Here is a 27,356-nt window from a genome sequence, read left to right as displayed (position 1 = left end):
CAGTCCTAACCCAATAAAATTTACCACACTAGACCTACACCTAAAAGCCCTAACCCTAAAAATTAAGACCTCTAAACCCTAACCCAAAAAGTAAAGATTCTCAAAGCCCTAACCCTGGAGACCCTAACCTTAAAAAAAAACATTAAGACCTTAAAACCCTAACCCTAAATACCTGACCATAACTAAAACCCTAAGACCCTAACCCTAAAAACACTATCAACACTAAAACCACAAAATACTTTAAAACCTTAACACACTAACCCCCAAACCCTAGCCCTTATACCTCCAGCCCTAACAACCTTAAAATCCTAACCCTAAACCCTGAAAACCCTAACCCTGAAACCCAACCCTAGTGCCTTAGCCCTGAAACCTTAAAACCCTAACACCTTGTTAGAAACACTCTGTAACCAATAACATAGGCTCAGGCAAGAATCTCAGTGAAGTAGCATTTTTATTCACGATTGCAATGGCAGGCGTCCCACAAACTACCTACTAGTTCCATAACACAGTTTATATAAATTTTTTTTTCCTCTCGGTGACCAGGACCCTCCCCAGTATCCCCATTGACTGGGTAATCCAAGTTCACGATCTACCCGGTGCTTCACTGAAAATACACAGCTGCTGGCCTGTTACAAGTCAATTTTCTCTTTTCCTTGACTGTTTTCCTCTTTGAGGTGGTAATGTTTCTTACACCGTGATTTCCAACCAATTGCTCTAAGGATTCTGGTTGTCTGCATTTCACAAGGTTGTCTGGTAAGCTTTCTTATCACTGCAAGCATATCTCGACACCACCTTCCTTCCCTCTAAACAATGTAACTCTGTGCAAAAACATTTTTTATTCCCACAACCTTGATCCCCTTACCCTGAAATCCTTATTCCCTTTAACCCTAACAACTCTAACCACAACCCTAACCCTTCATATCAACCCCCCGACGCTAATGACACTGACTAATGATCCAAACCCCAAACTGCCCCAACCCCAGGCAACCCACAAAGAAACTGACACAAAGCTGAAAACTACAAAAAAAGGCAAAACCCTGGATACAGACCCCAAATCACAAACACGCGACCAAAATGCTACAGAAAAGCCCCAGATGCAGGCCCCAAGCACTACAGCTAGGCCCCAGAAGCTCAAGACACATCCCAAAGCCAAAATGCAAGCCCCAAACGCTACAGAAAAGCCCCCAAACACCAGACACCCTCCCCAGAGGCACGCCCCAAAGGTGTACAAACAGCCCCAACCTCCCAAGACCCAGACCCCTACAGCGTAGAAGCAGCTCCCAACCACCCCCCCCCCCAAGGCAGGCCCTAACAGTGTGCAAGCAGCTCCCAACCCCCCCCAGATGCAAGTCCCAGAGGTGTACAAGCAGCTCCCAACCCCCCCACATACAAGCCCCAAAGGTGCACAAGCAGCTCCAAACCTCCCCCCCCCAACCCAGGCGTCCAGTGTACGAGCAGCTCCCAACCCCCCCCCCAACGCAGGCTCCTACGCTACAACCAGCTCTGAACCCCGTCCCCCACACTCACCAGACGCAGGCACCAAGCCCCCGCAGAGGCAGGCACCAAGGGTGTGCAAGCAGCTCCCAACCCCCCCCCCCCGAGAGGCAGGCCCCAAAGCCCCATAGAGGGAAGCCCCTAGCGTGTACAAGCAACTCCCCACCCTCCCCAGAGGCACGCCCCAAAGCTGTAAAAACAGCCCCAACCCCCCAAGACCCAGACCCCTACAGCGTAGAAGCAGCTCCCAACCCCACCCCCAAGGCACATGCCCCAACCCCCCCCCCCAAGGCAGGCCCTAACAGTGTACAAGCAGCTCCCAACCCCCCCCCCAGAGGCAAGCCCCAAAGGTGCACAAGCAGCTCCAAACCTCCCCCCCCCAACCCAGGCTTCCAGTGTACGAGCAGCTCCCAACCCCCCCCCCCAACGCAGGCTCCTATATTGTACAACCAGCTCTGAACCCCCCCGCTCCCCAGACACAGGCACCAAGCCCCCGCAGAGGCAGGCCCCAAGGGTGTGCAAGCAGCTCACAACAACCCCCCCCCCCCCAGAGGCAGGCCCCAAAGCCCCATAGAGGGAAGCCCCTAGCATGTACAAGCAACTCACAACCCCTCCCAGCTGCAGACCCCAAAGCTGTACAAGCAGCTACAAACCATGTCCAAGGCAGGACCCTGCAGTGTACAAGCAGCTCCCAACTCCCCCCCCAGATACAAGTCCCAAAGATGTACAAGCAGCTCCCAACCCCCCCCAGATGCAAGTCCCAAAGGTGGACAAGCAGCTCCCAACCCCCCCCAGATGCAAGTCCCAAAGGTGGACAAGCAGCTCCCAACCCCCTCCAGATGCAGATCCCTGCATTGTACAAGCAGCTCCCAACACCCACCCCCAAACGCAAGCCCATACTGTGTACAAGCAGCTCCCAACCCCCCCAGATACAGATCCCTACATTGTAGGAACAGCTTCCAACCCCCCCAGATGCAGGCCCTGACCCCCCCAGACACAGTCCCCAAAGGTGTTCAAGCAACTCCCACCCCCGCCCCCCCCAGATGCAAGCCCCAAAGGTGTACAAGCAGCTCCACAACCCCCCCAAGACACAGGCCCCAAAAGCCTAAACATATGCCAAGCAAGTACTAATGCAGGTGCCAAACGCTACAGACAGGCCCAAAAGCACAGGCACACGCCCCAGATGCTCGAGGCCGAGACGTAACTTGGTTTTCTGAATTACTGGAAAGCGGCTTTCCTTCTCAGCGAGGTGTGCGCAGGCTAGACAGGATGGGGCTTCAGGCACCTCTTCACCTGTGGAAACACACTGCCATCAGGCACTGCCATGCCAGACAAGCTTTTTCGGTTAAAACACCCTTCTCAGATGCCCCGCGGCATTCCAGTGACCTGCTTTGCTCCGATTCTGAAGACTAGTGTCACAGCCCACCTTGCCTATGGCACCTGACCAACAGAAGAGAAAGCAACCATACCGTTTGGAAACCGTCACTGCACGTGCCGCTCCTTGATGCTCTGTAACCTCTTCTCAAATCCTCAGCCACTTCTGTGTAGAGCCTGCCATGGCACCTGCAAAGCAAGATGGATACCCTTCGCAGTCACCTTGCGCAACTTGGCCATTCTGCTCCACTGCTCCACTCACGACCAGCCTGCCCTTCTCGTGCTGCTCTTCAGAGCGCAGCTTGGCCCCTCTGAGTCTGTGCGAGGCACCTGCGAAAGAAAAAGAAAAGCATAGGCCGCGGCAGCATCCAAAGCCGCAGCACAGCTAGGACAGGTACTCTCACCTGCTCCCTTACTCTGCCCCCTCACCTGCCCTCGAGGCAGATGCTTCCATCTGCTCTCTTAAGCCAGCTACAACACCTCTGGAATATAAACAGGACTTTAACTGTATTTTGTGTAGTTAGGTAACTGCAGTGACAACCGCACCCCTAAAATAACTGCTACATCTGTTCATCGCTCACCTTGCCAAAACCAGCTCTGGTCGTGAAGTCCCAGGTTGTACGCTGTGTTTCAGCTTTAACAAATGAAAACAGTCAGAAAATGATCATTCAGATGCCAGCATTAGCACCCATCCCTCAACCACACAAGGGACCCCATGGCTAATTTTATCATTTCAAAACAGCAGCCCCCTTGCCTCAGCACCTGGAAAGTAGATCAAGCCAGTCACCGGGTTGCCTACCGAGTCCTTGACAGTTCCAAAAGGAGCTCTTTCCTGTGACCGGTTCCTCCTAAGGTTTACCCCTCTACTGGGGAGGGGAACGAAATACAAACAAAAAATCAAAACCCCGTATCTGCGAGCTTTCAAGATTCAATGACAGACCTCTCCTCTAGCACTACTCAAGCACTATGCAAACAGCTGCTCGCAAGCAGCTCAGGTCTCCCCCTCCACATTTGCCAAACACCACAGAGATGACTCTGTGCCAGCTGCCCTTCAGTACGTGCCCAGAGGCAGACCGGATGTCTTTGCCAAAACAGTCCGGACAATGTATTAGTACACCGCCACGTTAGCTACCATCACTAACTGCCAGGCAGGACAGCTCCAGGCCAAACACACACACACAGGCACGCTACAAACCTTACGAACAAAACACAGAACACAAGGCACAAAAAAAAATGACTCCCAGAGGGAAGCCCTACAGCAAGTCAGAACAGGTGCTCTGCAGCAGGAGAGATTCAGCAAGGAGAGATTCAAATGTCACGACATGCGACTGGAAGCAACTGCCAGAACTGGGATGATGGAGGCATAAAAAGCCTGCCTTCAAGGCAAGAGACCAGAAGGATGGGGAGTGCAAACCCCGGAAGAAAAATGCTTCGGAAATGAACTCCCAAGACAGAGCTCCTGATGAAGCCCACATGACTTCCGCAACAGCGAGGAGGGAAGCAGATGCCATCTGAAACCGAATATGATGCACAAGACCTGAAACACATCGGCGCTTTAAGCTGCGTCTGCAATACAAGAAGTGCTCGGATCAGACCCATGATGACAAAACAAGCATTTAGGACCTTTGGTACGGCTAACAAGTTGCCTTTCTAGTCTGTCCAGTGCAAAAAGCAATGAGGATATCAAGACCTGAGGAGCACGTAACATATGATGATCGCATCAAGAAACATTTGACACAAAGACCCGAGGAGTGCATGACACAGAACACACCCTGCAGAAGCAGCGCTACAAGACAAATAAACAGATGGGAACTGTCCTGCCTGGCACATACACTCACACTACAAAATACCCCCTGCTCCTTCTATTAGCCTGGTGACCCAGCCTCAAGCAGCCTGAACCACCCTCACGGTGGCACCAAGTATATTCAGCCGGCTGGCTCCATGCTGCTCCGGCTCCCAGCTCCCATCAGCCACACCACATATGCAAATACCAGGTGCCCCTCAACTTAGCTCTCAGATTGCTGGATGGTAAATTCCCTCCACCTCAAGAAATGCACAGACACTGAGACATCTTAGTCCATGGCCAGGCTCATCATCATCTGCAAAAACAGCGTACCAGCATTCACTAGCACACCGGCCCTGATGCCCACCTCCTCCGCAATACTGACTACCACTGAAGCAACATACGGTTGTGCTCACCCGTTCCTGTCTGAGTCCAAGCTCCAACAGTACAGCCAGTATCACCCACACCACCTGGGAAAACAAAGGGATAAAATGATCGTTGTGTTCTCAAGTAATCACCCACCACACTGCTCCTCTATCCCACCCAGCCTCACCTCAGACCCTCAGCAGATTCTGAGGAAGGCCTGCTGCAGCACCTGCTAAACCAGGGGAAACACTTCAAGGACTTGCCTTAGGGGGACCTTGCTTAGGGACACTGACTGGGCTGACGACCCTCTCGCCTTTCCTCAGCACTCCACAAAGTGGGGATTCACCTCTCCAAGGCTGCAGGAAGCACCCACAAAAGAAAAAAAAAAGGCAGATCCTCAGGCACCTCACAGGCACAGCCTACCTGCTGCAATACCTCTCTTTCACTAGCTCTTTTTCTTCAGCTGCTCACATGCTCCAACTCGGCCGGGCCGGCACCACAGACTGGTGGTGCTTTCCACACTGCTGGAAAGCAGGCTTTATCCTCAAGGCACGTGCAGGCTAGATGAGATGGGGCTCCAGGCACCTCTTCACCTGTGGAAACACACTGCCATCAGACACCGCCATGCCAGACAAACTTTTCCTGTTAAAACACCCTTCTCAGATGCCCTGCGGCATTCCAGTGACCTGCTTTGCTCCCATTCTAAAGACTGATGTCACAGCCCACCTTGCCTGTGGCACCTGATCAACAGAAGAGAAAGCAACCGCAGCGCTTGGAAACCATCCCTGCACGTGCTGCTCCTTGTCACTCTCCGGCCTCATCTCAAATCCTCAGCCACTTCTGTGAAGAGCCTGCCATGGCACCTGCAAAGCAAGACAGAGACCTTTCATAGTCACCTCGTGCTACTTGGCCATTCCGCTCCAACCCAGCTCATGACCAGCCCCCCTACTTAAGCAGCTCTTCAGAATGCAGTTTGCTCCTTTGAGCCTGTGCGAGACACCTGTGAAAGAGGAAGAAAAGCATAGGCCGCGGCAGCATCCAAAGCCGCAGCACAGCTAGGACAGTTACTCTCATCTGCTGCCTTACCTCTACCCGCTTACCTACCCCGAGGCAGATGCTTCCATCTGCCCTCTTAAGCCAGCTACAACACCTCTAAAACAGAATAGAGGGGACACTTCGAGTGACAATGAGAACCGCAAACCAACTTTAACTGCTACATCTGTTCATCGCTCACCTTGCCAAAAGCAGCTCTGGGTGTGACGTCCCAGGTTGTACGCTGTGTTTCAGCTTTAACAAACGAAAACATAGAAGGTAATCATTCAGCTGCCAGCATTAGCACCCATCCCTCAACAACACAAGGGACCCCATTTCCAATGTTATTGTATCAAAACAGCAGACAACTTGCCTCGGCATCTCAGAAGTAGATCAAGACAGTCACCGAGCTGCCGAACGAGAGCTTGACAGCTCCAGAAGGAGCTCTTTCCTTTGACCGGTTGCTCCTAAGGTTTATCTAGGACTGGAGAAAAATAAAAACACTCCACATCTGCGAGCTTTCAAGATTCAATGACAGACCTCTCCTCTAGCACTATTCAAGCACTATGCAAACAGCTGCTCCCAAGCAGCTCAGGTCTCCCCCTCCACATTTGCCAAACACCACAGAGATGACTCTGTGCCAGCTGCCCTTCAGTACGTGCCCAGAGGCAGACCGGATGTCTTTGCCAAAACAGTCCGGACAATGTATTAGTACACCGCCACGTTAGCTACCATCACTAACTGCCAGGCAGGACAGCTCCAGGCCAAACACACACACAGGCACGCTACAAACGTTACGAACAAAACACAGAACACAAGGCGCAAAAAAAGGACTCCCAGAGGGAAGCCATACAGCGACAGCAAGTCAGAACAGGTGCTCTGCAGCAGACCCAAGGAGAGACTCAAATGTCACGACATGCGACTGGAAGCAACTGCCAGAACTGGGATGATGGAGGCATAAAAAGCCTGCCTTCAAGGCAAGAGACCAGAAGGATGGGGAGTGCAAACCCCGGAAGAAAAATGCTTCGGAAATGAACTCCCAAGACAGAGCTCCTGATGAAGCCCACATGACTTCCGCAACAGCGAGGATGGAAACAGATGCCATCTGAAACCGAATATGATGCACAAGACCTGAAACACATCTGCGCTTTAAGCTGCGACTGCAAGTCAAGAAGTGCTCAGATCAGCCCTACGATGATGAAACAAGCATTTAGGACCTTTGGTGTGGCTAACAAGTTGCCCATCTAATCCGTCCAGTGGAAAAAGGCAATGAGGATATCAAGACCTGAGGAGCGTGTAACATATGATGATCGCATCAAGAAACATTTGATACAAAAAAATTACACGCACAGAAGAAGTGATCTCTTTAAGCTCCCACTGCAAGACAAGAAATGCTCAGCTTCCAATTGAGCATCAGCATTATTCCAGTGAGGTCAAGTGTTCGACACCCTCAGGAAGGCTTCCCCAGGGCCTGCCAAGCACCAGGAGCAACAGCACAGCACAGACAACACAGAACACAGACACCAAGCTGGAACTGCCCTGCCTGGCACGTGCTCAAGCCCTACCTGACAGAATCCCACGCCCCCACACACTGTCTGACCGTGATCAATCCTAAAAGGCCCCATCCACAGCAATGACTTAAAAGCACAGACCCTCGCCCTATGTGTGCATTCAAAACCCAAAAGCAAACATAGCACTTGCCCCGCAACTTAGCTTGGGAATGATGGGAGGCAGGTTCCATCCTCATCAAGGAACACGAAGGCTAGCCAGGACATTGCTTCCGGCACGAGGCTCCTCTTCACCTGCAGAAATAAAGTGCCATCGGGCACTGGCACACCAGCCAAACTTCTTCTAGTGAAACACCCACCTCAAAAACAAAACAGTAGTCCGCTGACCTGCTCTGCTACTGAAGTCAGATAGACCAACTCCAGACAACTGCCCGCCTTCCCCTGCCAACCACCCCCAAACACACAGTATTTGCCCCTGGACTTAATTCTCAGGGGTCACAATCCATCCTCAAGGTGGACCACAGAGGCCAACTAGGATGTCCCCACTATCTTCTTCGTCCCCGGAAAAGAGGAGTCACCCAGAGGTGGGACCAATAGACTACCAAACCAAAACCAATGCCCTTTTCCCAACTTTTCTCCACTCACCTTCCCGATCCAGGCTTAGCGCTTCCATTTACTGTGCTGAGCCAAGGTCACGTAGCTTAGACCAAGGAGAAAGAACAAACAAACGTGAAAATCCACAAAACAGTCTATACCCACTCCTCTTCTTTCCTCCCCTACCCCAACAGCCAAGAAGCCCCAGACCCACGTTCCCCAACCCAGTACCACCGCTTCGCTCACCTAACATCCCAAGGAGATGCATCACGCTCCCAGCTCCTCTTGTGCTCAGAGCATCTCCAGCATTTCAGGAACTGGAACCGCTGACGCCTGGCGCGCCTCAGGAACGTGGCAGGAGATGTACTCTGCTGTCGCAAGGTGCTTCCAAAGCCTGCGTAACAGGCAAAGCAGACTAACACAATCCACTGACCAACTCAGGGCCCACACTGCCGTCCACTCACCCTCGTGCCTCATTCAAGTGTCCGTGCCCATGCCCTGGGCTACAAGAAACAAAAAGAGGAGGTCATATCCGTGATGGACACGTAAACAGTACAGCTCCTTGCAGAGGACAAACACAGAGACGAGAGCCAGGAAAAAAAAAACACATCCTCAGGTCCACAAATACCAAAAAGCCATGAATGCACAGCAGCCCCAACAGGGGTAATCACAGACTTATCCTTTACAGATGAGAACGGTGACCCTGCTCAGTCTCTCCGTAATACTGCACTTATGCGGTCAAGCCCCTTCTGATGCGTACTGAAGCTCCTTGTGAAGCCTCTGGACAGTTATGCAAATGACTTGATATACCTAGAGATTAAAAGATAACTGAAAAAAAAAGGAACCGTACCCCACCATTTCCCAAAAACAAGTTAGCCAGCAACACCTCCTAAGCACACCTCTATTACGTGAATTCCAAGCACTTAAAAACTAGAAGGCTGCAACGTCTAAACACTCTACAGCCACACAAACCACAGGCAAAAGCTCCAAAACTATAACAAACTGTCCCTAACCCTGAAAAAGACCACCCCTTCCACGCCTACTGCTGCTCTTTGCAGACACATGCTTACACAGGGAGCCTCGATGATACTTATCTCCTAAACCCTGCTCCATCACTTTGCCACCAAGGTTATAACTTTCATAATATTTGGCTTAAATCAGCAAAAATCATAAGGGACCCAGAACCACAAAGCAAACACACAAAGTAAGATTGCCGCAATATCCGTAAACATGCTATACCAATTACTCACCTGAAGAAGAGCTGCACGCAATACAGGCACCTATTACTAGATTGGTTTACTCTAACAGATCCTACCAGTTGTTACCTCACAAAGATGGGCGTACCGGTCTCTACTTGGAAACGCATCAGTCCATAGACTCTTAACCACCTAAAGAAACCTGCAACTCACTGAAGGAAAAACAAAGCACTTACCCCAAAGAGCAGCCCAGGCAGAATGAGCTCTCTGATGGGATGCCTGTGACTCAATGACCACCAGGCCCTCCCTGGAACCCAAAGCCAATCACCTGGGAAAGGGGAGGGGCAAAGCACAAGAAAGTAGAAAGAGGAGAAGCAGCAGCTGTGGTTTATTTATTTTTGCTTCAGCTTTGAATATTGAAAGCTTTTCTCCTCTACAACTCCTGTCTCAGGAACCAAACAGCATTCCAGTGACCTGCTTTGCTCCTATTCCAAAGACTATCACAGCCCACCTTGCCTGTGGCACCTGATAAGCAGAACAGAAAGCAACCACAGCAGCAAAAGCCACTGCACCCTCAGGACAGTTACCCTCATCCCCTCCTTTACCTCAGCCGCTTACCTACCCCACGTGGCAGATGCTTCCACCCGTTCTCTGAAGCCTCCTAGAGCACCTCCAAAAGAGAAACTGGAATTTTACTCTATTGGATGTAGTTAAAAAAATTGCAGCGACAGCCGCACCCCAAAAATAACAGCTACCTCTGTTCATCACTCACCAGAGTCACTCCAGAGGTAGCTCGCGTCGTGACGTCCTGTACTGCACACTGCGTTTCAGCCTGAACAAAGGAAAACACAGTCAGAAGACAAACATTCAGCTGACAGCATTAGCACCCATCCCTCAACAACAGAAGTCACCCCATATTTAATGTTTTCGTTTCAAAACAGCAGTCCACTTGCCTCTGTACCTGCAAGGTAGATCCAAGCTCGAAAGGAACGGCCACCATCACCCATGCCACCTGGGAACACAGAAGGACAAAATGACCACTGTGCTTGCAAGCCACCACCTGCCACATTACTCCTCTGTCCCAAACAGCCTCACCTCAGACCCTCAGAGGGAAACACCTGAATGTCTTCCCTTCGCTTCAGATAAGGGATCACCAGGCTGATAAAACTCCCACCTTCCCTCACTGCTCCGTGACACGGGGATTTCCCTGTCCAAGACTTCATGAAGCCCCTGCAGAGACAAGAGAAAAGCACACCCTGAGGCACCTCACAGCCACAGCGTACCTGCTGCAATACCTCTCTCTTCCCAGCTCCTTTACTTCAGCTGCTCACCAGCTCGAGCTGAGATTCTTCGCTCACAGCGCCGCGGCAAACTCTGCCCGGGCCACACAACACACACTGCACAAGCTACGTTGTTTAAGACGCACGAGCTGGAACGTTCCTGCCCAACAATCAGTGGCATCGCACAGGAAGGATGCCGCACGCTCCTAGAAACCAAACCTACCAGTCCTGAACAGCTCCCCTGCCAGACAATTCCCCACCTCCTCCTGCCAACCACGCTCAGCGCACACACTATTTGGCTCTCAAAAGAAAAAAAAAAAGTAATACCATACACACACAAAAAAAACAACTGAGCTCCACAAATGCCAAAAAGCCATGCACACACAGCAGCCCCAGCAGGGCTAATCACAGACTTACCCTTTACAGATGAAAAAGGTAACTCTGATACGACCCTGCTCAGTCTCTTGGTAATACTGCGCCTACGTGGTCAAGCCTCTTGCAGTGTGTAATCAAGCTCTTTTTAGTCCTCTGGAGAGTTACGCAAGTGTGTAGAGATTCAAATATAACCCAAAAACACAAGTGGATCCCACCATCCCAAAAACAAGTGAGCCAGCAACCTCTGCTAAATATCCCTCTAGTAAGTGATTTCCAAGCACTTAAAATCTAGAAATCCATAGACTCCAACCTGCCCAAAGAACCCTGCAACTGACTGAAGGAAAGCAAAGCACTTACCCCAAAGAGCAGCCCAGGCACAATGAACTCCCTAATGGCATACCTGGGGCTCATATACCATTTGGCCCCGCCCAGCACCCAAACCCAATCACCTGGGAAAGGGGAGGTGGCAAGCACAAGAAAGTAGAAAGAGCACAATAAGCACAGCAGCTGTGGGTTTTTTTTTTGTTTTGGGGTTTGTTTTTTTTTTTCTTTTTTTTAAATCTGGTTTAGCTCAACAGCATGCAGACTGCAGACAAGAGAACTGGGGTGATTCTAGAAGCAACAATACCCATGCTTTTGCTGCAGCTTTGAATATTGAAAAGACAATATGACCAAGCAAGTAACTGAAATTTTTTCAGCTAGAATTAGCTCAAACCTTTATTTATACAGAAAGAAAAATCTGGGAGCATAACAGATTACATGCAAAAAAAAAAATCAATTCCATGTAATAACATCACTTGCAGGAAAAATCACGTACTTGAGTAGGCTATCTGTAAACCAAAAGGCTATGCTGATGGGTCAAAACACACTACAGGACAATGGAGCCTGGCCCTCTGCTGCACCAACTTAAAACTCATCCCTACACTCACCAAGGTGCAACCCCAACCCAAACACAGACACACTATTTCAGCCTCAACACAGTTTTGGAAACTGCTGGAAAGCAGGCTTCATCCTCAGGCTACACGGGATGGGGCTTCAGGCACCGCTTCACCTACTGAAGCAGACCACCATCAGGAGCTGCCACGCCAGACCACCTTTTTCCTCTGCAACACCTTTCTCAGGAACCAAACAGCATTCCAGTGACCTGCTTTGCTCCTATTCCAAAGACTATCACAGCCCACCACCTTGCCTGTGGCACCTGATAAGCAGAACAGAAAGCAACCACAGCAATAAAAGCCACTGCACCCTCAGGACAGTTACTCTCATCCCCTCCTTTACCTCAGCCGCTTACCTACCCCACGTGGCAGATGCTTCCACCCGTTCTCTGAAGCCACCTAGAGCACCTCCAAAAGAGAAACTGGAATTTTACTCTATTGGATGTAGTTAAAAAAATTGCAGCGACAGCCGCACCCCAAAAATAACAGCTACCTCTGTTCATCACTCACCAGAGTCACTCCAGAGGTAGCTCGCGTCGTGACGTCCTGTACTGCACACTGCGTTTCAGCCTGAACAAAGGAAAACACAGTCAGACGATAAAATTCAGCTGACAGCATTAGCACCCATCCCTCAACAACAGAAGTCACCCCATATTTAATGTTTTCGTTTCAAAACAGCAGTCCACTTGCCTCTGTACCTGCAAGTTAGATCCAAGCTCGAAAGGAACGGCCACCATCACCCATGCCACCTGGGAACACAGAAGGACAAAATGACCACTGTGCTTGCAAGCCACCACCTGCCACGCTGCTCCTCTGTCCCAAACAGCCTCACCTCAGACCCTCAGAGGGAAACACCTGAATGTCTTCCCTTCGCTTCAGATAAGGGATCACCAGGCTGATAAAACTCCCACCTTCCCTCACTGCTCCGTGACACGGGGATTTCCCTGTCCAAGACTTCATGAAGCCCCTGCAGAGACGAGAGAAAAGCACACCCTGAGGCACCTCACAGCCACAGCGTACCTGCTGCAATACCTCTCTCTTCCCAGCTCCTTTACTTCACCTCCTCACCAGCTCTGAGATTCTTCGCTTCAGTTTCCCCATTGACTGGGTAATCCATGTTCACAATCTATCCGGTACTTCACTGAAAATACACAGCTGCTGGCCTGTTACAAGTCAATTTTCTTTTTTCCTTGACTGTTTTCCTCTTTGAGGTGGTAATGTTTCTTACACCGTGATTTCCACCCAATTGCTCTAAGGATTCTGGTTGTCTGCATTTCACAAGGTCGTCTGTTAAGCTTTCTTCTCACTGCAAGCATATCTCAATACCACCTTCCTTCCCTCTAAACAATGTAACTCTGTGCAAAAACATTTTTATTCCCACAACCTTGATCCCCTTACCCTAAAATCCTTATTCCCTTTAACCCTAACAACTCTAACCACAACCCTAACCCTTCATATCAACCCCCCGACGCTAATGACACTGACTAATGATCCAAACCCCAAACTGCCCCAACCCCAGGCAACCCACAAAGAAACTGACACAAAGCTGAAAACTACAAAAAAAGGCAAAACCCTGGATACAGACCCCAAATCACAAACACGCGACCAAAATGCTACAGAAAAGCCCCAGATGCAGGCCCCAAGCACTACAGCTAGGCCCCAGAAGCTCAAGACACATCCCAAAGCCAAAATGCAAGCCCCAAACGCTACAGAAAAGCCCCCAAACACCAGACGCAGGCTGCAGAAGTCTACAAGCGGGCCACAACCCACCCCCAGACACAGGCCCCAAAGGTGTACAAACAACTCCCCACCCTCCCCAGAGGCACGCCCCAAAGGTGTACAAACAGCCCCAACCCCCCAAGACCCAGACCCCTACAGCGTAGAAGCAGCTCCCAAACCCACCCCCAAGGCACATGCCCCAACCCCCCCCCCAAGGCAGGCACTAACAGTGTACAAGCAGCTCCCACCCCTACCAGACGCAGGCCCCAAAGGTGTACAAGCAGGCCCCTACAGTATACAAGCAGCTCACAACCACCCCCCAAAAGGCAGGCCCCAACACCCTCCAGATGCAATCCCGAAAGGTGTACAACCAGCTCCAACCCCCCCCCCCAAGACGCAGGCCCCAACCACACCCAGATGCAGACCCCAACTGTCCACAAGCAGCTCCCAACCCGCCCCCCATGAACTGGACCCCACCCCACCCCGATGCAGGCCCCAGGCCCCAGCCCCAGCCCCCACACCCCAGACTCAGGCCCCAAAGGTGTACAAGCAGGCCCCTACAGTATACAAGCAGCTCACAACCACCCCCCCAGAGGCAGGCCCCAACCCCCTCCAGACGCAAGCCCGAAAGGTGTACAAGCAACTCCCCACCCTCCCTCCCCAGAGGCAGGCCCCAAAGGTGTACAACCAGCACCCGACCCCCCCCAGATGCAAGCCCCAAAGGTGCACAAGCAGCTCCAAACCTCCCCCCCCCACAATCCCAGGCATACAGTGTACGAGCAGCTCCCAACCCCCCCCCCAACGCAGGCTCCTATACTGTACAACCAGCTCTGAACCCCCCCACTCCCCAGACGCAGGCACCAAGCCCCCACAGATGCAGGCCCCAAGGGTGTGAAAGCAGCTCCCAACCAGCGCCCCCCCCCAGAGGCAGGCCCCAAAGCCCCATAGAGGGAAGTCCCTGTAGTGCACAAGCAGCTCCCAACCCCCCCCAGATGCAAGTCCCAAAGGCGTACAAGCAGCTCCCAACCCCCCCCAGACGCAAGTCCCTGCAGTGTACAAGCAGTTCCCAACCCCCCCCAGATGCAAGTCCCTGCAGTGTACAAGCAACTCCCAACCCCCACAGATACAGATCCCTACACTGTAGGAGCAGCTTCCAACCCCCCCAGATGCAGGCCCTGACACCCCCCCCAAAACACAGTCCCAAAGGTGTACAAGCAGCTCCACACACCCCCAAGACACAGGCCCCAAAAGCCTAAATATATGCCAAGAAAGTACTAATGCAGGTACCAAATGCTACAGACAGGCCCAAAAGCACAGGCACACGCCCCAGATGCTCGAGGCCGAGACGTAACTTGGTTTTCTGAATTACTGGAAAGCGGCTTTCCTTCTCAGCGAGGTGTGCGCAGGCTAGACAGGATGGGGCTTCAGGCACCTCTTCACCTGTGGAAACACACTGCCATCAGGCACTGCCATGCCAGACAAGCTTTTTCGGTTAAAACACCCTTCTCAGATGCCCCGCGGCATTCCAGTGACCTGCTTTGCTCCGATTCTGAAGACTAGTGTCACAGCCCACCTTGCCTATGGCACCTGACCAACAGAAGAGAAAGCAACCATACCGTTTGGAAACCGTCACTGCACGTGCCGCTCCTTGATGCTCTGTAACCTCTTCTCAAATCCTCAGCCACTTCTGTGTAGAGCCTGCCATGGCACCTGCAAAGCAAGATGGATACCCTTCGCAGTCACCTTGCGCAACTTGGCCATTCTGCTCCACTGCTCCACTCACGACCAGCCTGCCCTTCTCGTGCTGCTCTTCAGAGCGCAGCTTGGCCCCTCTGAGTCTGTGCGAGGCACCTGCGAAAGAAAAAGAAAAGCATAGGCCGCGGCAGCATCCAAAGCCGCAGCACAGCTAGGACAGGTACTCTCACCTGCTCCCTTACTCTGCCCCCTCACCTGCCCTCGAGGCAGATGCTTCCATCTGCTCTCTTAAGCCAGCTACAACACCTCTGGAATATAAACAGGACTTTAACTGTATTTTGTGTAGTTAGGTAACTGCAGTGACAACCGCACCCCTAAAATAACTGCTACATCTGTTCATCGCTCACCTTGCCAAAACCAGCTCTGGTCGTGAAGTCCCAGGTTGTACGCTGTGTTTCAGCTTTAACAAATGAAAACAGTCAGAAAATGATCATTCAGATGCCAGCATTAGCACCCATCCCTCAACCACACAAGGGACCCCATGGCTAATTTTATCATTTCAAAACAGCAGCCCCCTTGCCTCAGCACCTGGAAAGTAGATCAAGCCAGTCACCGGGTTGCCTACCGAGTCCTTGACAGTTCCAAAAGGAGCTCTTTCCTGTGACCGGTTCCTCCTAAGGTTTACCCCTCTACTGGGGAGGGGAACGAAATACAAACAAAAAATCAAAACCCCGTATCTGCGAGCTTTCAAGATTCAATGACAGACCTCTCCTCTAGCACTACTCAAGCACTATGCAAACAGCTGCTCCCAAGCAGCTCAAGTCTCCCCCTCCACATTTGCCAAACACCACAGAGATGACTCTGTGCCAGCTGCCCTTCAGTACGTGCCCAGAGGCAGACCGGATGTCTTTGCCAAAACAGTCCGGACAATGTATTAGTACACCGCCACGTTAGCTACCATCACTAACTGCCAGGCAGGACAGCTCCAGGCCAAACACACACACACAGGCACGCTACAAACCTTACGAACAAAACACAGAACACAAGGCACAAAAAAAAATGACTCCCAGAGGGAAGCCCTACAGCAAGTCAGAACAGGTGCTCTGCAGCAGGAGAGATTCAGCAAGGAGAGATTCAAATGTCACGACATGCGACTGGAAGCAACTGCCAGAACTGGGATGATGGAGGCATAAAAAGCCTGCCTTCAAGGCAAGAGACCAGAAGGATGGGGAGTGCAAACCCCGGAAGAAAAATGCTTCGGAAATGAACTCCCAAGACAGAGCTCCTGATGAAGCCCACATGACTTCCGCAACAGCGAGGAGGGAAGCAGATGCCATCTGAAACCGAATATGATGCACAAGACCTGAAACACATCGGCGCTTTAAGCTGCGTCTGCAATACAAGAAGTGCTCGGATCAGACCCATGATGACAAAACAAGCATTTAGGACCTTTGGTACGGCTAACAAGTTGCCTTTCTAGTCTGTCCAGTGCAAAAAGCAATGAGGATATCAAGACCTGAGGAGCACGTAACATATGATGATCGCATCAAGAAACATTTGACACAAAGACCCGAGGAGTGCATGACACAGAACACACCCTGCAGAAGCAGCGCTACAAGACAAATAAACAGATGGGAACTGTCCTGCCTGGCACATACACTCACACTACAAAATACCCCCTGCTCCTTCTATTAGCCTGGTGACCCAGCCTCAAGCAGCCTGAACCACCCTCACGGTGGCACCAAGTATATTCAGCCGGCTGGCTCCATGCTGCTCCGGCTCCCAGCTCCCATCAGCCACACCACATATGCAAATACCAGGTGCCCCTCAACTTAGCTCTCAGATTGCTGGATGGTAAATTCCCTCCACCTCAAGAAATGCACAGACACTGAGACATCTTAGTCCATGGCCAGGCTCATCATCATCTGCAAAAACAGCGTACCAGCATTCACTAGCACACCGGCCCTGATGCCCACCTCCTCCGCAATACTGACTACCACTGAAGCAACATACGGTTGTGCTCACCCGTTCCTGTCTGAGTCCAAGCTCCAACAGTACAGCCAGTATCACCCACACCACCTGGGAAAACAAAGGGATAAAATGATCGTTGTGTTCTCAAGTAATCACCCACCACACTGCTCCTCTATCCCACCCAGCCTCACCTCAGACCCTCAGCAGATTCTGAGGAAGGCCTGCTGCAGCACCTGCTAAACCAGGGGAAACACTTCAAGGACTTGCCTTAGGGGGACCTTGCTTAGGGACACTGACTGGGCTGACGACCCTCTCGCCTTTCCTCAGCACTCCACAAAGTGGGGATTCACCTCTCCAAGGCTGCAGGAAGCACCCACAAAAGAAAAAAAAAAAGGCAGATCCTCAGGCACCTCACAGGCACAGCCTACCTGCTGCAATACCTCTCTTTCACTAGCTCTTTTTCTTCAGCTGCTCACATGCTCCAACTCGGCCGGGCCGGCACCACAGACTGGTGGTGCTTTCCACACTGCTGGAAAGCAGGCTTTATCCTCAAGGCACGTGCAGGCTAGATGAGATGGGGCTCCAGGCACCTCTTCACCTGTGGAAACACACTGCCATCAGACACCGCCATGCCAGACAAACTTTTCCTGTTAAAACACCCTTCTCAGATGCCCTGCGGCATTCCAGTGACCTGCTTTGCTCCCATTCTAAAGACTGATGTCACAGCCCACCTTGCCTGTGGCACCTGATCAACAGAAGAGAAAGCAACCGCAGCGCTTGGAAACCATCCCTGCACGTGCTGCTCCTTGTCACTCTCCGGCCTCATCTCAAATCCTCAGCCACTTCTGTGAAGAGCCTGCCATGGCACCTGCAAAGCAAGACAGAGACCTTTCATAGTCACCTCGTGCTACTTGGCCATTCCGCTCCAACCCAGCTCATGACCAGCCCCCCTACTTAAGCAGCTCTTCAGAATGCAGTTTGCTCCTTTGAGCCTGTGCGAGACACCTGTGAAAGAGGAAGAAAAGCATAGGCCGCGGCAGCATCCAAAGCCGCAGCACAGCTAGGACAGTTACTCTCATCTGCTGCCTTACCTCTACCCGCTTACCTACCCCGAGGCAGATGCTTCCATCTGCCCTCTTAAGCCAGCTACAACACCTCTAAAACAGAATAGAGGGGACACTTCGAGTGACAATGAGAACCGCAAACCAACTTTAACTGCTACATCTGTTCATCGCTCACCTTGCCAAAAGCAGCTCTGGGTGTGACGTCCCAGGTTGTACGCTGTGTTTCAGCTTTAACAAACGAAAACATAGAAGGTAATCATTCAGCTGCCAGCATTAGCACCCATCCCTCAACAACACAAGGGACCCCATTTCCAATGTTATTGTATCAAAACAGCAGACAACTTGCCTCGGCATCTCAGAAGTAGATCAAGACAGTCACCGAGCTGCCGAACGAGAGCTTGACAGCTCCAGAAGGAGCTCTTTCCTTTGACCGGTTGCTCCTAAGGTTTATCTAGGACTGGAGAAAAATAAAAACACTCCACATCTGCGAGCTTTCAAGATTCAATGACAGACCTCTCCTCTAGCACTATTCAAGCACTATGCAAACAGCTGCTCCCAAGCAGCTCAGGTCTCCCCCTCCACATTTGCCAAACACCACAGAGATGACTCTGTGCCAGCTGCCCTTCAGTACGTGCCCAGAGGCAGACCGGATGTCTTTGCCAAAACAGTCCGGACAATGTATTAGTACACCGCCACGTTAGCTACCATCACTAACTGCCAGGCAGGACAGCTCCAGGCCAAACACACACACAGGCACGCTACAAACGTTACGAACAAAACACAGAACACAAGGCGCAAAAAAAGGACTCCCAGAGGGAAGCCATACAGCGACAGCAAGTCAGAACAGGTGCTCTGCAGCAGACCCAAGGAGAGACTCAAATGTCACGACATGCGACTGGAAGCAACTGCCAGAACTGGGATGATGGAGGCATAAAAAGCCTGCCTTCAAGGCAAGAGACCAGAAGGATGGGGAGTGCAAACCCCGGAAGAAAAATGCTTCGGAAATGAACTCCCAAGACAGAGCTCCTGATGAAGCCCACATGACTTCCGCAACAGCGAGGATGGAAACAGATGCCATCTGAAACCGAATATGATGCACAAGACCTGAAACACATCTGCGCTTTAAGCTGCGACTGCAAGTCAAGAAGTGCTCAGATCAGCCCTACGATGATGAAACAAGCATTTAGGACCTTTGGTGTGGCTAACAAGTTGCCCATCTAATCCGTCCAGTGGAAAAAGGCAATGAGGATATCAAGATTTGAGGAGCGCGTAACATATGATGATCGCATCAAGAAACATTTGATACAAAAAGTTACACGCACAGAAGAAATGATCTCTTTAGGCTCCCACTGCAAGATAAGAAATGCTCAGCTTCCAATTGAGCATCAGCATTATTCCAGTGAGGTCAAGTGTTCGACACCCTCAGGAAGGCTTCCCCAGGGCCTGCCAAGCACCAGGAGCAACAGCACAGCACAGACAACACAGAACACAGACACCAAGCTGGAACTGCCCTGCCTGGCACGTGCTCAAGCCCTACCTGACAGAATCCCACGCCCCCACACACTGTCTGACCGTGATCAATCCTAAAAGGCCCCATCCACAGCAATGACTTAAAAGCACAGACCCTCGCCCTATGTGTGCATTCAAAACCCAAAAGCAAACATAGCACTTGCCCCGCAACTTAGCTTGGGAATGATGGGAGGCAGGTTCCATCCTCATCAAGGAACACGAAGGCTAGCCAGGACATTGCTTCCGGCACGAGGCTCCTCTTCACCTGCAGAAATAAAGTGCCATCAGGTACTGGCACACCAGCCAAACTTCTTCCAGTGAAACACCCACCTCAAAAACAAAACAGTAGTCCGCTGACCTGCTCTGCTACTGAAGTCAGATAGACCAACTCCAGACAACTGCCCGCCTTCCCCTGCCAACCACCCCCAAACACACAGTATTTGCCTCTGGACTTAATTCTCAGGGGTCACAATCCATCCTCAAGGTGGACCACAGAGGCCAACTAGGATGTCCCCACTATCTTCTTCGTCCCCGGAAAAGAGGAGTCACCCAGAGGTGGGACCAATAGACTACCAAACCAAAACCAATGCCCTTTTCCCAACTTTTCTCCACTCACCTTCCCGATCCAGGCTTAGCGCTTCCATTTACTGTGCTGAGCCAAGGTCACGTAGCTTAGACCAAGGAGAAAGAACAAACAAACGTGAAAATCCACAAAACAGTCTATACCCACTCCTCTTCTTTCCTCCCCTACCCCAACAGCCAAGAAGCCCCAGACCCACGTTCCCCAACCCAGTACCACCGCTTCGCTCACCTAACATCCCAAGGAGATGCATCACGCTCCCAGCTCCTCTTGTGCTCAGAGCATCTCCAGCATTTCAGGAACTGGAACCGCTGACGCCTGGCGCGCCTCAGGAACGTGGCAGGAGATGTACTCTGCTGTCGCAAGGTGCTTCCAAAGCCTGCGTAACAGGCAAAGCAGACTAACACAATCCACTGACCAACTCAGGGCCCACACTGCCGTCCACTCACCCTCGTGCCTCATTCAAGTGTCCGTGCCCATGCCCTGGGCTACAAGAAACAAAAAGAGGAGGTCATATCCGTGATGGACACGTAAACAGTACAGCTCCTTGCAGAGGACAAACACAGAGACGAGAGCCAGGAAAAAAAAAACACATCCTCAGGTCCACAAATACCAAAAAGCCATGAATGCACAGCAGCCCCAACAGGGGTAATCACAGACTTATCCTTTACAGATGAGAACGGTGACCCTGCTCAGTCTCTCCGTAATACTGCACTTATGCGGTCAAGCCCCTTCTGATGCGTACTGAAGCTCCTTGTGAAGCCTCTGGACAGTTATGCAAATGACTTGATATACCTAGAGATTAAAAGATAACTGAAAAAAAAAGGAACCGTACCCCACCATTTCCCAAAAACAAGTTAGCCAGCAACACCTCCTAAGCACACCTCTATTACGTGAATTCCAAGCACTTAAAAACTAGAAGGCTGCAACGTCTAAAGACTCTACAGCCACACAAACCACAGGCAAAAGCTCCAAAAATAAAACAAACTATCCCTAACCCTGAAAAAGACTACCCCTTACACGCCTACTGCTGCTCTTTGCAGACACATGCTTACACAGGGAGCCTCGATGATACTTATCTCCTAAACCCTGCTCCATCACTTTGCCACCAAGGTTATAACTTTCATAATATTTGGCTTAAATCAGCAAAAATCATAAGGGACCCAGAACCACAAAGCAAACACACAGAGTAACACTGCCATCCTATCCGTAAACACGCTATAACAATTACTCACCTGAAGAAGAGCTGCATGCAATACAGGCACCTATTACTAGATTGGTTTACTCTAACAGATCCTACCAGTTGTTACCTCACAAAGATGGGCGTACCGGTCTCTACTTGGAAACGCATCAGTCCATAGACTCTTAACCACCTAAAGAAACCTGCAACTCACTGAAGGAAAGACAAAGCACTTACCCCAAAGAGCAGCCCAGGCAGAATGAGCTCTCTGATGGGATGCCTGTGACTCAATGACCACCAGGCCCTCCCTGGAACCCAAAGCCAATCACCTGGGAAAGGGGAGGGGCAAAACACAAGAAAGTAGAAAGAGGAGAAGCAGCAGCTGTGGTTTATTTTTTTTGCTTCAGCTTTGAATATTGAAAGCTTTTCTCCTCTACAACTCCTGTCTCAGGAACCAAACAGCATTCCAGTGACCTGCTTTGCTCCTATTCCAAAGACTATCACAGCCCACCACCTTGCCTGTGGCACCTGATAAGCAGAACAGAAAGCAACCACAGCAAGAAAAGCCACTGCACCCTCAGGACAGTTACTCTCATCCCCTCCTTTACCTCAGCCGCTTACCTACCCCACGTGGCAGATGCTTCCACCCGTTCTCTGAAGCCACCTAGAGCACCTCCAAAAGAGAAACTGGAATTTTACTCTATTGGATGTAGTTAAAAAAATTGCAGCGACAACCGCACCCGAAAAATAACACCTACCTCTGTTCATCACTCACCAGAGTCACTCCAGAGGTAGCTCGCGTCGTGACGTCCTGTACTGCACACTGCGTTTCAGCCTGAACAAAGGAAAACACAGTCAGAAGACAAACATTCAGCTGACAGCATTAGCACCCATCCCTCAACAACAGAAGTCACCCCATATTTAATGTTTTCGTTTCAAAACAGCAGTCCACTTGCCTCTGTACCTGCAAGTTAGATCCAAGCTCGAAAGGAACGGCCACCATCACCCATGCCACCTGGGAACACAGAAGGACAAAATGACCACTGTGCTTGCAAGCGACCACCTGCCACATTACTCCTCTGTCCCAAACAGCCTCACCTCAGACCCTCAGAGGGAAACACCTGAATGTCTTCCCTTCCCTTCAGATAAGGGATCACCAGGCTGATAAAACTCCCACCTTCCCTCACTGCTCCGTGACACGGGGATTTCCCTGTCCAAGACTTCATGAAGCCCCTGCAGAGACAAGAGAAAAGCACACCCTGAGGCACCTCACAGCCACAGCGTACCTGCTGCAATACCTCTCTCTTCCCAGCTCCTTTACTTCAGCTGCTCACCAGCTCGAGCTGAGATTCTTCGCTCACAGCGCCGCGGCAAACTCTGCCCGGGCCACACAACACACACTGCACAAGCTACGTTGTTTAAGACGCACGAGCTGGAACGTTCCTGCCCAACAATCAGTGGCATCGCACAGGAAGGATGCCGCACGCTCCTAGAAACCAAACCTACCAGTCCTGAACAGCTCCCCTGCCAGACAATTCCCCACCTCCTCCTGCCAACCACGCTCAGCGCACACACTATTTGGCTCTCAAAAGAAAAAAAAAAAGTAATACCATACACACACAAAAAAAACAACTGAGCTCCACAAATGCCAAAAAGCCATGCACACACAGCAGCCCCAGCAGGGCTAATCACAGACTTACCCTTTACAGATGAAAAAGGTAACTCTGATACGACCCTGCTCAGTCTCTTGGTAATACTGCGCCTACATGGTCAAGCCTCTTGCAGTGTGTAATCAAGCTCTTTTTAGTCCTCTGGAGAGTTACACAAGTGGCTTCATACGTCTAGAGATTCAAATATAACCCAAAAACACAAGTGGATCCCACCATCCCAAAAACAAGTGAGCCAGCAACCTCTGCTAAATATCCCTCTAGTAAGTGATTTCCAAGCACTTAAAATCTAGAAATCCATAGACACCAACCTGCCCAAAGAACCCTGCAACTGACTGAAGGAAAGCAAAGCACTTACCCCAAAGAGCAGCCCAGGCACAATGAACTCCCTAATGGCATACCCGGGGCTCATATACCATTTGGCCCCGCCCAGCACCCAAACCCAATCACCTGGGAAAGGGGAGGGGCAAAGCACAAGAAAGTAGGAAGAGAGCAGGAGCAACAGCTGTGGTGGTTTGTTTCTTGTTTCTGTTTACTGTGTTTTTTTTTTTTTTAAATCTGGTTTAGCTCAATAGCATGCAGACTGCAGACAAGAGAACTGGGGTGATTCTAGAAGCAACAATACCCATGCTTTTGCTGCAGCTTTGAATATTGAAAGGACAATACGACCAAGCAACTGAAATTTTTTCAGCTGGAATTAGCTCAAACCTTTCTTTACAAAGAAAGAAAAATCTGGGAGCATAACAGATCACACGCCAAAACAACAAAAAAAAAATCAATTCCATGTAATAACGTCACTCGCAGGAAAAATCACGTACTTGAGTAGGCTATCTGAAAACCAAAAGGCTATGCTGATGGGTCAAAACACACTACAGGACAATGGAGCCTGGCCCTCTGCTGTACCAACTTAAAACTCATCCCTACACTCACCAAGGTGCAACCCCAGCCCAAACACAGACACACCATTTCAGCCTCAACACAGTTTTGGGAACTGCTGGAAAGCAGGCTTCATCCTCAGCGAGGCGTGCTCAGGCTCCACGGCATGGGGCTTCAGGCACCGCTTCACCTACTGAAGACGACCACCATCATCAGGAGCTGCCACGCCAGACCACCTTTTTCCTCTGCAACACCTTTCTCAGGAACCAAACAGCATTCCAGTGACCTGCTTTGCTCCTATTCTAAAGACTATCACAGCCCACCTTGCCTGTGGCACCTGATAAGCAGAACAGAAAGCAACCACAGCAATAAAAGCCACTGCACCCTCAGGACAGTTACTCTCATCCCCTCCTTTACCTCAGCCGCTTACCTACCCCACGTGGCAGATGCTTCCACCCGTTCTCTGAAGCCACCTAGAGCACCTCTAAAAGAGAAACTGGAATTTTACTCTATTGGATGTAGTTAAAAAAACTGCAGCGACAACCAGCCAGCGACAACTGCAGCGACAAACAGCCTCACCTCAGACCCTCAGAGGGAAACACCTGAACATCTTCCCCTGTGGTGGTTTTACAGGGGTAGGCGACCGAGCTCCACCAAAACCGCTCTCTCCCTCTCCCTCCTCAAAGAAGGACAGGGAGAAAATACAAGGAAAAAGGGCTCAAGGGTTGAGATAAGGATGAGGAGATTACACAGTAAATATCGTGATAAGCAAAACACACTCAGCATAGAAAGACAGAAAGATTTATTGCTTATTACTACGCAATGTAGAGAAGCGAGAAACAAACGAAAGCAACCAAAAGCACCTTCCCCCCCAGCCACCCTCTTCCACCTTCTCCCCCCCAGCGGTGCAGGTGATCGATGTTTATGGTCAGTCTATAGCGCTTCTTTGCCGCCACTCCTCCTCGGACGCCCTCATCCCCTGTGCTGTGGGGTTCCTCCCACAGGATGCAGTCCTTGGTCAACTGATCTGGCATGGCCTTCCCACAGGCAGCAGCTCTTCCAGAACTGTTCCAGATGTAGGTCCATACCACGGGGTCCATCCCTCAGGAGCAAACTGCTCCAACCTGGGTCCCCCACGGGCAGCAGCTCCTGCCAGCTCACCTGCTCCTGCGTGGTCTCCTCTCCACGGTCTACAGGTCCGGCCCGGAATCTGCTCCGGCAAGGGTCTTCCACAGGCCGCAGCCTCCATCAGTGCAGGTCCACCTGCTCCACCGTGGCCTCCTCCACCAGCTGCAGCATGGAACCCTGCTCCACCGTGGTACTCCGTGGGCTGCAGGGGGACAGCCTGCTTCACCATGGTCCTCGCCACAGGCCGCAGGGGACTTCTGCTCCGGCACCAGGAGTACCTCTCCCCCTCCTTCTTCACTGACCTTGGCGCCTGCAAGGCTGTTCCTCACTCCTCTTGCTCTCCCAGCTGCTGCATGGCACAGCGTCTTTGTTTTTTTTTTTTTTTTTCCTGTCTTAAATATGCTCTCACAGACGCGCAAACAACATCACTTATTGGCTCGGCTCAGCAGCGGGGCCATTACCTAACATGGGGCAGCTTCTAGATTCTTCGCACAGAAGCCACCCCTAGAGCCCCCTGCTACCAAAACCTTGCCACATAAACCCACTACGTCCCTTCACTTTGGTTAAGGGACGACCAGGCTGACAACACGCTCACCTTCCCTCACTGCTCCGTGACACGGGGATTTCCCTGTCCAAGACTGCACCAAGCACCTGCAGGGACGAGAGAAAAGCACCCCCTGAGGCACCTCACAGCCACAGCGTACCTGCTGCAATACCTCTCTTCCCAGTTGCTTTACTTCAGCTGCTCGTTAGCTCCATCTAAGATGCCAAAATGTGCCCGGGCGGCGCCGCGCCAAAATGTGCCCGGGCGGCGCCGCGCCAAAATGTGCCCGGGCGGCGCCGCGCCAAAATGTGCCCGGGCGGCGCCGCGCCAAAATGTGCCCGGGCGGCGCCGCGCCAAAATGTGCCCGGGCGGCGCCGCGCCAAAATGTGCCCGGGCGGCGCCGCGCCAAAATGTGCCCGGGCGGCGCCGCGCCAAAATGTGCCCGGGCGGCGCCGCGCCAAAATGTGCCCGGGCGGCGCCGCGCCAAAATGTGCCCGGGCGGCGCCGCGCCAAAATGTGCCCGGGCGGCGCCGCGCCAAAATGTGCCCGGGCGGCGCCGCGCCAAAATGTGCCCGGGCGGCGCCGCGCCAAAATGTGCCCGGGCGGCGCCGCGCCAAAATGTGCCCGGGCGGCGCCGCGCCAAAATGTGCCCGGGCGGCGCCGCGCCAAAATGTGCCCGGGCGGCGCCGCGCCAAAATGTGCCCGGGCGGCGCCGCGCCAAAATGTGCCCGGGCGGCGCCGCGCCAAAATGTGCCCGGGCGGCGCCGCGCCAAAATGTGCCCGGGCGGCGCCGCGCCAAAATGTGCCCGGGCGGCGCCGCGCCAAAATGTGCCCGGGCGGCGCCGCGCCAAAATGTGCCCGGGCGGCGCCGCGCCAAAATGTGCCCGGGCGGCGCCGCGCCAAAATGTGCCCGGGCGGCGCCGCGCCAAAATGTGCCCGGGCGGCGCCGCGCCAAAATGTGCCCGGGCGGCGCCGCGCCAAAATGTGCCCGGGCGGCGCCGCGCCAAAATGTGCCCGGGCGGCGCCGCGCCAAAATGTGCCCGGGCGGCGCCGCGCCAAAATGTGCCCGGGCGGCGCCGCGCCAAAATGTGCCCGGGCGGCGCCGCGCCAAAATGTGCCCGGGCGGCGCCGCGCCAAAATGTGCCCGGGCGGCGCCGCGCCAAAATGTGCCCGGGCGGCGCCGCGCCAAAATGTGCCCGGGCGGCGCCGCGCCAAAATGTGCCCGGGCGGCGCCGCGCCAAAATGTGCCCGGGCGGCGCCGCGCCAAAATGTGCCCGGGCGGCGCCGCGCCAAAATGTGCCCGGGCGGCGCCGCGCCAAAATGTGCCCGGGCGGCGCCGCGCCAAAATGTGCCCGGGCGGCGCCGCGCCAAAATGTGCCCGGGCGGCGCCGCGCCAAAATGTGCCCGGGCGGCGCCGCGCCAAAATGTGCCCGGGCGGCGCCGCGCCAAAATGTGCCCGGGCGGCGCCGCGCCAAAATGTGCCCGG

General features: G+C 52.3%; 2 long non-coding RNA genes across 2 annotated transcripts; both read right to left on the bottom strand.

Annotated features, from left to right (window-relative positions):
• Positions 1-432: 432 nt before the first annotated feature.
• LOC310897909 lies at positions 433-22,274 on the bottom strand. Its single transcript, XR_014582783.1, has 22 exons — positions 21,893-22,274; positions 20,707-21,270; positions 20,512-20,566; positions 20,060-20,160; positions 18,733-18,843; positions 18,562-18,614; positions 18,432-18,479; positions 18,277-18,327; positions 18,054-18,190; positions 17,799-17,920; positions 17,590-17,682; positions 17,377-17,430; positions 17,184-17,276; positions 15,759-16,043; positions 15,273-15,682; positions 5,489-5,610; positions 5,281-5,373; positions 5,068-5,121; positions 3,450-4,967; positions 2,964-3,373; positions 2,717-2,787; positions 433-731 (listed from the first exon to the last, which is right to left on the bottom strand). It is a non-coding gene; the product is annotated as an uncharacterized lncRNA (long non-coding RNA).
• LOC310897913 lies at positions 10,453-14,049 on the bottom strand. The gene is made up of 6 exons (XR_014582787.1): positions 13,006-14,049; positions 12,770-12,904; positions 12,636-12,686; positions 12,448-12,507; positions 12,298-12,345; positions 10,453-12,200 (listed from the first exon to the last, which is right to left on the bottom strand). It is a non-coding gene; the product is annotated as an uncharacterized lncRNA (long non-coding RNA).
• Positions 22,275-27,356: the final 5,082 nt, after the last annotated feature.

This window comes from Anser anser (assembly GCF_964211835.1).
Source record: "Anser anser genome assembly, chromosome: 3".
Lineage (NCBI taxonomy): Eukaryota > Metazoa > Chordata > Aves > Anseriformes > Anatidae > Anser > Anser anser.
This window is presented reverse-complemented; position numbering and strand designations above follow the sequence as displayed.